Source organism: Haemaphysalis longicornis, unplaced genomic scaffold, assembly GCF_048455015.1.
Source record: "Haemaphysalis longicornis isolate Haplotype H1 unplaced genomic scaffold, Haemaphysalis longicornis Haplotype H1 scaffold_1, whole genome shotgun sequence".
NCBI classification, from domain to species: Eukaryota; Metazoa; Arthropoda; class Arachnida; order Ixodida; family Ixodidae; genus Haemaphysalis; species Haemaphysalis longicornis.
The window spans coordinates 231,465,854-231,476,899 of record NW_027526203.1 but is presented as its reverse complement, the minus strand read 5'-3'; the positions used below and the strand labels follow the sequence as shown (position 1 = coordinate 231,476,899).

Genomic DNA, 11,046 nt, shown 5'->3' with positions numbered 1-11,046 from the left:
GTCAGCAAGATCGGTGCGAGAGGAGCAAGCGCTATAACTGCCGAAATGTCTAAACTACGGTCAAAACAAGACTCAAGCAACAATATCTATTGACACTTTGGTAATTATACTACATTTTTAGCCCACCAAAGCACCTTGCTAGGATAGGGCAGTGGTAGAATGCTCGTCTAGCGTTTTGATAGTCGCAAGTTCAAATCTCGGGAAAGATTTTTTTTTTTTTTGTCCGTGAGGAATTTAATAGCTTTTTATTTTACAAGGGTAAGCGCTTGTTTCCTGCTTCCAATCACGTCAACGTTTGCGATTTGTTCCGTCTATTTCTCTAAAAAAGGAAAAGAAACCGCTGAGAATTGACCAGAATAAAGGCCGTCAAAACTATCGAAACTACTTTAACATCAATGTATATGTGTCAAAGTTTTTCATTACTATGTACTTCTGCGTATGAAAACCTCAATTTTAAGATATAAACTTGTTATAGCTTTCAGAAACGAAAAGATTATTGCCGATATTCTCGTACTAACACGACTTTCGTCAAAGAGGTGCTGCTATTGCAGCCTGGCAACTATGTCTCACATTGTGTGTGCGTTTGTGAGGATCCCGCGTTGTGCTGTGCTGTTTGCATCAGTTTTATCTGCAGATTTCCAGCTGAAATCAAACTTATAGAAGTTTTATTGCGCGATGTCAGTCCTTCCAACCTACGCATGTGTTGAAAACATGGGCACTGGAAGAACGATCATCGCCGCCCGCCTCAAAAGACTGCGCGTCAAAAGTGGATGGCATTGCTTCCGAACAAAGTGTATTGGTGTTCGCAAAGTGAGGACGACAGTGAAGAAGGACTTTACGTAGGAAACAGTTCCTGCTAGGGTAAGTAGGCATGTTTTATAAATCTGTACTTGTTTGGAATGGGTTCTGGTATTTATGGGTCAGCGGTTCACTAAACCCCCATCTCATTTTCTCTTAAATCCTAGGGGACTTGCGTACTTTCTGGGCGACCTGGATTTACCTGTCCACGGTTTCCGCGGCAGTCAGCATCAAATTACGCGTAAGCTAGACCTTAACTACGACGCTCGCGCTGTAGTAGAGGGCTGCTAATTATTTGACATGATCACATCACGCGAGGTTCTTTAAAACCTATGCGTTTTTGCGTTATGTGTCTACCAAAATCTGCCTTCGCGACTGCAGATCCCGTCGAAATTTCGCGTGAGCGGCACAACGCTGTGATCAGTACACATTCGTGAATGCCTGCGGTATACGATGAAGTAACGTGGACAGGAGATGCCCTGGAAGTAGTGTACATGCGAAAAAGCGGGCACTTGATTCCGTAGGAGCAGCTCGCGGGAACTGTGGGGCTCGATATCAGAGGCATCTGCATTGTTGTAAATTAGTGATGAAAGTTAAGCAAGGTGTCAACATCCTAATATCCCGAAATTGAAGACCATACAGAGACTAACAAGGAAACTGTAGGCCCGCACTCTCAACTCGATTTATATTGGAGAATCGAACTTGCAAAGACAAGCTAGGCAATGCAATAGAGGATCCTCAACAAGCACACACTAGTCCCTATTGAAAGCTATGGACCCAGATAAGCTGCTAGCATGCGTTCAATGCAAATTAGCGTAGCGGTAAGCTTTGGATATATCATGAATACCCCAATCGCATTACTGGCGTGTCTAATAAACACATCCTTAATGTGACCTAAATTTCACTTTGGATGTTGCTGGAATGTTCTTATTATTGCCTTGATGGTGAATGTCCTTAAGCGATTACAAATCCACTTGATGTAAGCATTTGATCTTTGCGTGGCCTTCTCTTGTATTTCAACTACTGTCTGTGCACTCACAGATCGTGTACCTTCAGGTGCTGCTGCTGGCTGTCCTGGGTCGGCTGCCTGTCAGTACAGTTCCCAAGGCTTTGCCAGGGCCTCCCCTGGCCAACCACCTGCTGGACCTAAGCTGCGGCCGGCCTTCCCTTGGTGCTCTGTATGCTTCGCCACCAGGAAAAGCCATTCCTTTGTCTGTCACCTGGCACCAAGTCACTCGGCACACCCCTTCAAACGCACGTCATTTCCTCGGCCCCAGGCACTGCTGCCATTCAGTGCACCCATCGATTATGTACTTGCAGGTTAGTTATTGCACTTTGTGCAAACTTCCATTGTCATGATGTATACCTGTTAGCAGTGTTCTAGCCTCTGGTTATTGGAAACATTTTCGTGAAGCAGTGCTGTGCATTTTAAGCATGTTATTGGTTAGTGGGGATATTCAAGAGAATCTGGAGGCGCAGGAAGAGAAACCGAACTTTGTTTTAAAGGGTTCATTCGCATGGAATCAAGCCAGGCAATCCTTTTAAAATGTTTCTATACATATGCAGCGGGTGTGGAGAGGGCCTATCCCAAATCCACATACTCATTCAATGCAAGGCACTTGGCATAACACAATTCAAACACTTCTAACAACTATACACACGACATATTCCACAACACCCGTCATACTTCGTAGGAGACAAGCCCATGTTTTCACTCAAACGTGTTTTCGAGTTTCTTACCGACGTAAAATTTTTACATCTCATTTCTTATCATGCATCTTGACAACCTGGCCCTTTACACCAGTCATCTTAATTATGTTGTGTCTTACTTTGTTTATTTTTACTGAAATGTTTTACTTTTACTTTCATGTCGCTCTCATAACACGACTTTTGTTTGGCGCTCTTTGCCCTTAGTTGGCCTTGCGCCATTAAAACCTAAACACCATCATCATCATAAAATATTTCTATAAGGCTTGAAGAACTAACCATACAAACTGACGTGGAACTACTTTCTATTTTAGGTAAGCTTAAAATTCCACCTACTTCAGATCCTACTGGTATTATTTACAGTGTACTGAAAAGTACAATCCACACTGTAGAATTCTGATGGCGCTATTTTCAGTCTCTCGACAGGCGCTATTCTCAGTGATGGGTGGATAGCCGAGGTAGTACAAACCTTTCCATCTGGGTACCGTGCTTCACCATTAAACTACAGGCCAATTTCCCTAACAAGCACCATATGCAAGGTTGTGGAACATTTCATTCTCTCTCAAGTCACTAAGTACTTATAAAATTACATCATCATATTTGGATATCAGCATGGGGTTAAGAGTAACTCACAAGGGTTACTCTCGTAAAACGCAACTTTCTGGGATTCTTCAGGGTCTACATTCATCCATTGACGCAGGTTTACACACTCCTGCAGTTTATCTCAATTTTTCTAACGCATTTGATCGCATTACACACCGCAGACTACTACTCAGACTTCACCCTAATGTCCTCATTTGGATCACGGATTTTCTTCCTTGTTGAATTAAAGGGGCCCTAAACAGGGTTCCAAATGTAGCGATTTTACGTGTTGTTCGCTGAAGGAACAGCATCCCGCAAAAAATGGTTTAAAAGTGTTAAGTATTAGCTTAGTTATTGTTCAATAAAAAGGGTTGGCAATAAGGCCTGGAGCTTTCACCCTGTCCTCGCACCTCTTAATCGGTGTGAATGCTATGACATCACTGACATGCACAAGACCACCTAGAGACCTTACAGTTTCGAGGTACACACAGCCATTGACTCTGCTTGTCACGCTTTTCTTTTTTAGCAGGCGACGTGTATGCTCTGCCCACTGCTGGCTGCGCTGAGCTGAGTGGGGCAGTAAGCAGGCGGGCCGCTCGCACTGCCGTGGTTGCGTCGGTACGTCAGTTGTAGAATGGGGGAAATGAGTGTTTGACGGCCAGATAGGGGGGTCCCAAACACATGTTCGCTGGTGACTGTAATTGAAGATTTCCACCTACGATTGGCGGTTCGCTAGCATTTCTTGCAGGTGGCGCTGTTGCAGCGAGCAGGTCCCTCTAACTTGCGCAAAAAAGGCTTAGCATCGCCGCAGTTATTCAGTCACCACTTTACGAAGCTGAGCTGATGACGATTACCAGGGACTGCACTATTTCCCCCTTTCATGCATTTGTAAACTGATTTCCAGCAATAGGGCAGTGACAAGTTTTAACTGCTGCGGTTCATGCCATATCACGTATACACTGCATAGCGGGGTCCTTGTCGACCGTGCAGGCAGATGCTTGCCGCGGTCACGCTTGTAGCGGCGATTCCACCTGCAGAGGCTCTCCGTGTTTTTCGGTGTTATTCATACTTTGCAAACAATGCACTATATCCACAAACTGAGCTAAGCTCGTGTAACGGATGGCAACGATCGACATTTGTTTTTCCAAAGATAGCTGTGCTGTAGTGCCGTTCGGCGGAACCGCCGAACCATGCACCCGCATTTCCACCGCAGCTGGGAACGCTGATTAACTGCAGATTTTAGGAAACCCGCCAAAAGCAACGCTGTAGTGTTCAGCACCAGCTTTGCCATGAAGGTTGCGTCAGAGTCGCAAAGTTACGTCAGAGTGTGTGAGAATGGCGACAAGGATTGACAGGTAAACAAGGAAAGAAGCGAAGACCTTTCTTGCACTTTTGTGCAGCATTCGCTTTACGCAGAGGTATTATATTTGGTATACGTTGTCGTGAACATGTTGTCTAGCAATTTTGTATTTGAAACCACTACCTTCGGGAGCCTATTTAGTGCCCCTTCAAGTTAACGTCTGCTAATACCTCTACTTATTTTGCCGCCATTAATTTGGTGTCGTCCAAGGCAGTGTGCTTGGTCCTCTACGTTTTAAATCTATTTTTATCATCTACCATGTTGCATATCTTCCCGTGCACATCTCGTCGCAGACGATGTTGCAGTTTATCACACAATCTTTTTCGACAACCACCATCAATGCTTTCAAACTGATTAAAGCACTTCTCTGGGCTAGTTGTTCATATCACGCTTGGGTTAGATTAATGCACTGCTTAGGCTTACGATACAAGGATGGAGACAAAGAAACACACAACGCAAATGGGTAAGTGCAAACAAGCAACTATTTGTTCTTTGGAACGCCTCCAACAGCTTTACAGAAAAGGGAAGAAACAAACACTAAAAAAAGGGTGGGGGGGGGAGGGGGAGATTTAAGGCGAGAAATGAAACAACAAAATACAGAAATTTTGACTCTGAACTATTCAAGTTGAATGCACAGAAGCCTAATCATCAGAATTTTCTGCGCACACCCGGATTTACAGGGGCCAGGGTGCATCTTTTAAAAGGACAGTTTTGCAACAACCTTAAGACTATGACGCGTGCTCACGTATTCTCCGAATGTGCCTGATCCCATGAAACAGGACTTCACAATTTTCCTTTTCTGCAGCTTGGGTGATTTGAACAAAACCTCGGTCTGCCCAAATAAAGCCTTCTATCCACACACTTTGCAGTGTGTGGCCAAGTTTCCAGGCCCGCTCGTCCGCTCACCTGTGTAGCGGGTGCTCCCTGAGCCTGGTGTTTACGCACCTGCCTGGGTGTTCCATCCAGCTTCTTTTGCAGTTAAAGGGGATGCGGTAGACAGTGCCGACCGAGCATTCAACAAATTTTGTTTTCTGCTGTGTGTCAAACTGATATTTTCACGCCGTGTTTCCATCCTGATTAACCCTCTTACAAAGCCCTTTAATTTGATGGGGGCTCAGAAAACGACTCCAGCTTCTCGCTTCGCTTTTAGCTTCTTTATCTTGTGTATGTACAGGCTAACTTTCTTTCTCTGCTGTTCTATGGGCCCTTGCTTGGCTTTACCACCTTTAGCACTTCTAGGCAGTGGACACAAGAACTTGCGTGGGAAACCCACTAGACCTTAAGCGTGCCCACTGTTACAGTTACAGGACTTTTTTTAGGGCTTGGAGGAAACAGCCTGCAACAATGCTTCTCTTTACTAGCTTTTTGCCATACTTGAGCACTTTCACACTGCATTTGAGGGGTTACAGTTCAAACATGAGACACCTGACAGCGATAGGCTGCGGTATTTAGACATTCAAATCCATTTTGGAGCATCCAATACGTGCGGGTCTTATCGAAGCGGGGGGGGGGTACCTATGCTTCCCTTTAACTCTGGACATCCGAAGCTAGTACAGAGAAGCATTGCTGCAGGCTGTTTCCTCCAAGCCCTAAAAAAAGTCCTGTAACTGTAACAGTGGGCACGCTTAAGGTCTAGTGGGTTTCCCACGCAAGTTCTTGTGTCCACTGCCTAGAAGTGCTAAAGGGAGTAAAGCCAAGCAAGGGCCCAAAGAACAGCAGAGAAAGAAAGTTAGCCTGTACATACACAAGATAAAGAAGCTAAAAGCGAAGCGAGAAGCTGGAGTCGTTTTCTCAGCCCCCATCAAATTAAAGGGCTTTGTAATAGGGTTAATCAGGATGGAAACACGGCGTGAAAATATCAGTTTGACACAAAGCAGAAAACAAAATTTGTTGAATGCTCGGTCGGCGCTGTCTACCGCATCCCCTTGAACTGCAAAAGAAGCTGGATGGGACACCCAGGCAGGTGCGTAAACACCAGGCTCAGGGAGCACCCGCTACACAGGTGAGCGGACGAGCGGGCCTGGAAACTTGGCCACACACTGCAAAGTGTGTGGATAGAAGGCTTTATTTGGGCAGACCGAGGTTTTGTTCAAATCACCCAAGCTGCAGAAAAGGAAAATTGTGAAGTCCTGTTTCATGGGATCAGGCACATTCGGAGAATACGTGAGCACGCGTCATAGTCTTAAGGTTGTTGCAAAACTGTCCTTTTAAAAGATGCACCCTGGCCCCCGTAAATCCGGGTGTGCGCAGAAAATTCTGATGATTAGGCTTCTGCGCATTCAACTTGAATAGTTCAGAGTCAAAATTTCTGTATTTCGTTGTTTCATTTCTCGCCTTAAATCTCCCCCCCACCCTTTTTTTAGTGTTTGTTTCTTCTCTTTTCTGTAAAGCTGTTGGAGGCGTTCCAAAGAATAAATAGTTGTTTGTTTGCACTTACCCATTTGCATTGTGTGTTTCTTCGTGGTAAGAGCATTGCGTAATTGTTGCTCACAGAAGAGCTGCACATTTGAGGCTAGAGGTGATGAATGAAGCATAACCTCTAGCTCCTGATGAACAACTCTTTCCACAATTTGATAAGGAGCTCCTTTTGTTGCCTTCACCATTTTTGTAATTCTTCTATTTCCCGTCTCAAAGGGAAAGACGGAGAAAGCCGATAACGGTCCTAAATTTTCCACACAGTTTTCGAGATGCAACAACTGGCGCACGTTACAGGTCATAAAACATTCTCCATACAGTCCTTCGGCTCTTGCCACGAACACTTGAAGCAGGTGTCCTAGAACAACAATACATTTAGCTATCGATTGTAAGCTTTAACACGATCCAAATTTTCATGAGAAGGAGGGTCATATGCGATGCAATTCATTTATTTTTGAGAGCTGTGACGAATTCCCCGCAATAGATGCTTATTTTAAATGCAAAGTTATTTGATGTCTTCGAGACTGCAATGGTTTGTTTCAGCCACCATCTAGTGTCATCAAATACTCGTTCAACTTATTCCAACGTTAGGCTCATATATCGGGCCCTTGCCTCTGATTCATGTTGGTTTTGCCCCCCATTATTTCACTGTTGCTGTTTTCATGAATTGCATTATGGCCAGAGGGGCAGAGCTGGCCCAATAATACTAAGGAGATGAGAGGTGGTTATCAAATGCTCCATCAGCGTTTCACTGTTTGTCACTCAAGCAGTGCAGGAAAGCCCAAGTGGAGAGACCTCGCTCGTAATTTTCAAATGGTTTTATTCGAACAAAATGGAAATTTGGGTGAGTTGGTACAAATTCATGATGAAATGTAATAGCGCAATAAACAACGAGGGACACAGAAGCGCCCGTCTTGTGAATTTTCTTCTGTGTCCCTTGCCGTTTATTGCGCTGTTACATTTCACCAGGTCTTATTCGGTTTGAGTTGTAATGAAATATTGCATTATTTGGTTCAATTGTTATATTGTAGTTGCGAATTCTTGCACATTATTAAAGATCAGGGATAGGGGCAAAATAAACAATATTGCGAATGCACTGTTCTCACGACATAGCATCCACATAAACTCGTGAGGCAAGTGCCATGTCCAAGTGGTGGTCCGTGCTCAATATAAGATGTGCTGGTATAGGCTTGCGCCTCGGACCTTAGCGTCAGCCTGCAGCCATGCTGTGAGCTCAAGCTCATGAAGCTTAAGGGAAACATGGCTTTTCTTAGGTGCCCCTCCCCACACCTTTCTCCACTGCACTAGCACAATAATAAGGGACACATCTCCACATGTGACGAATCTTGCATTTAAGTGTGGGCCAACGATGTTTGGTGGTCATAGTCATAGCATTGTGAGCAAGCACAGCTTCTGCAGTTGTGAAGAGTAGCCTCATTTGACCATGGAAAGTCTTCACAGGTGGTACAACTAACTGAGCATGTATGTAATATCGCTTGATTAATGGGTCAGACACACCCAAAAGGTTCACGTGCACCCTCTAAACACATGTTCTCTGCTCCCTCTCTTTTTCCATTTTGTGCAGGTGCCCATGGTTACTTCATGAAACACCGGAACAGTGAAGCTACCACGGAGAAGCGGCTGAAAGCATTTAACGGATATGTGGCCAACCTGCTGCGGGACATGAAATAAAAGGGAAAAGGCAGCAGCTTCCAAGTATTCTTTTGCGTATTCTACTGTGCAACGATCTAAGCACATTCACAGCACAATATCAACACCTGCGCATTTAACGCTTGTATTACACGCACACATCGAATACATATTGTCGCTCACCCCAGCAAAATCTGTACGATAAACTCGAACGACATCGCTTGCAACGATCCGACTTGTATGATCCAACGTATACGATGAGCTACTACGATGAGCTACTACGATATGCTACTACGATATCTCAATGATGTCGTTGAAGCCTATGATATCATTCACCTTACGATCCCATAATCTCGTATACGAGTTATCGTTCATATATCGTTTGATTTTTTTCAGTAGGGTAGTTCTGGGGCGCACTGTGATTTAAAATGACTAAACATTACTAAACTCTGTATCCAATTGTATGCGAATAGCTAATCCACCCTGCAATTTGAGCACTGTTTTTCGAACGCTATGTGGTTTAAACACGACCCCGTTTTTCGTAATAAATAAAGGAAACGAACAAGAACTGCACGAAACAAAACACGTTTGTGATTTGCTATTGAGCATACTTACCAGTTAATTCGCTGAATAAAACTTGGACTGATTAGAGCTTTATTTTAGCGGAAAAACATGCGGCTTTCCGTTTCCTTTCCGTAGAATACGTACACGAATTGACAGCAGACGGGAACTTCAGAATATTTGCTACTTCAATGTGAAACTACGTAATTACGAAAATTAAATTAAACTCCCTGCAATGTTATAGTCGTCTTAGCGGCCAATTTTCATATAATTTGTTTTGGGATAGCTTCGATTAAACAAGCTTTACGGCCGCCGTTTCCTGGAACCATACTCCCTCCGTAGACGGCCATGAATTGACAGCAGCCGAGAATTCTGAAACGTTTAAAACTTCGCTGTGAAATAAATAAACAAGTAAAGGAAGCTCAGCTATAATAATAGAATCACCCTATTGGCCAATTTCAGTGGGATGTTTTTTACAAGATACCTGCATTAGATTGAGATCTTACAGAGCATTCACACGAAAGTTGGCTTTGCCGCAAGATAAAATTTTGTCGACGCGACTTTTTTTCTACACACACCGTGTCGACGTACGCAGGTTTGGTCAGCAGCTAGTCGCTGTGAAACGTGTGGGAGAAACGGCCACACCACCGCTCCGCTTGCGTAAGGTGCACCGTATCGGTTGAGGTCACGATAACGGCACTTGCAGGGCGCAGTGTTCGACGGAGCGTAACGTGTGGTAGCCGGGCCGTGGCCGAATGCAGGGCGGACAGAGTAAGGCGGCTGAGGCCTGGGTTTTACGGCATGCCATGGCGATTCCGCATTCGGGGCTCGTCGCGTGTGGGCTCGCTGGCGTCCAGAGTACAACCCGTAGAAAACACAAGGTAGGACACGCTGGGCGTGCACTTAGCAGCATTCGGCTGAAGGTCAAGGATACGGCTACAATAGCGTGCGTCACCATGCTTAGCGCCACGGTGCGATGACGTTTGTCGGACGTGTGTGCGCGTAGACGAGGCTTAGCGACGTTGGCGTGGGATTCAGGGCCGAGTGGCCATGAATTTCAACTACGTCGTCGTAGCGGTGAAAAGCAAAGTTTTGAATTCAGAAAAAACTGAGTGTGTTATTTTCTAGTGACATGGGTTTGAACTTCACCCGCTATAACTCAGCTTGATTTTTACATGAACTGAAGGAAGGATGTAGAAGGAAGGCAAGACAATTAACGTGGCTAGAGCCTAGTTTGCTATCCTGCACGTGGGAAAGGGAAAATAGGCAAAAAAGACAAAGGAAAGAATGCATAAAAGTTGGAGCAGGCACGTATGCCCTGCGCTGAAGCACTGACACTGACACTGGAGGCTTTCAGTCTATAGTCTGTTGTTTAAGTTCGTCGCGCGTAGAAAGCGTAAGAGTTCCTTAGTCGCCTTCTGAACGGATGACAGAGAAGGCCAGTGGCACAGAATCTTCTCCTCCGAAAATGGCCTCCGAGAGTACACGTTCCTCAGTGCTGACGACAGCTTCTCTCTTTCAGGCGAGTAGCGTGGGCACTTGCATAATGCGTGGCGTATCGTCTTTGGCGTGCCGCACGTTTCACACTCTCACTTACTGCCATTCCTATTATGTATGAATAGGCATTTGTGAAAGCCGCCCCGAGCCAGAGACGGCAAAGAAGAGCTGCGTCAGACCGTGGGAGGCTTAGTGGGAGGGAACATTGCAGGTGCGGGTCAAGGGCACCAATGCGTGCACATGTGAATCCTTCTGTAGACCATTGGGAGATTGCTGTTTCCAGGGCAAGTATGCGGAGAGCCCTAGCTGCGTCCGTCCTAGACAATGGAATGAGTACAGTCGTCGCTGTTTGATGCGCCAACCAGGTGGCAGCGTCCGCACTTCGACAATTCCGCAGTGGCTGGGAAGCCACTGCAGGGTGGCATCATGGCCCGCCTGGGCAGCACGGTCGTACACCATTCTTATTTCTGTTAGGA

General features: G+C 45.3%; 1 long non-coding RNA gene across 2 annotated transcripts; it reads left to right on the top strand.

The window, feature by feature from the left end:
* The first annotated feature begins 525 nt into the window (after positions 1-525).
* On the top strand, positions 526-8,578 carry LOC144142626 (uncharacterized). Of its 2 annotated transcripts, XR_013317011.1 has the most exons (3): positions 526-861; positions 1,855-2,118; positions 8,448-8,578. It is a non-coding gene; the product is annotated as an uncharacterized LOC144142626 (long non-coding RNA). The 2 variants fall into 2 exon arrangements; XR_013317010.1 differs by lacking the exon at positions 526-861 and having other exon boundaries at positions 926-2,118.
* Positions 8,579-11,046: the final 2,468 nt, after the last annotated feature.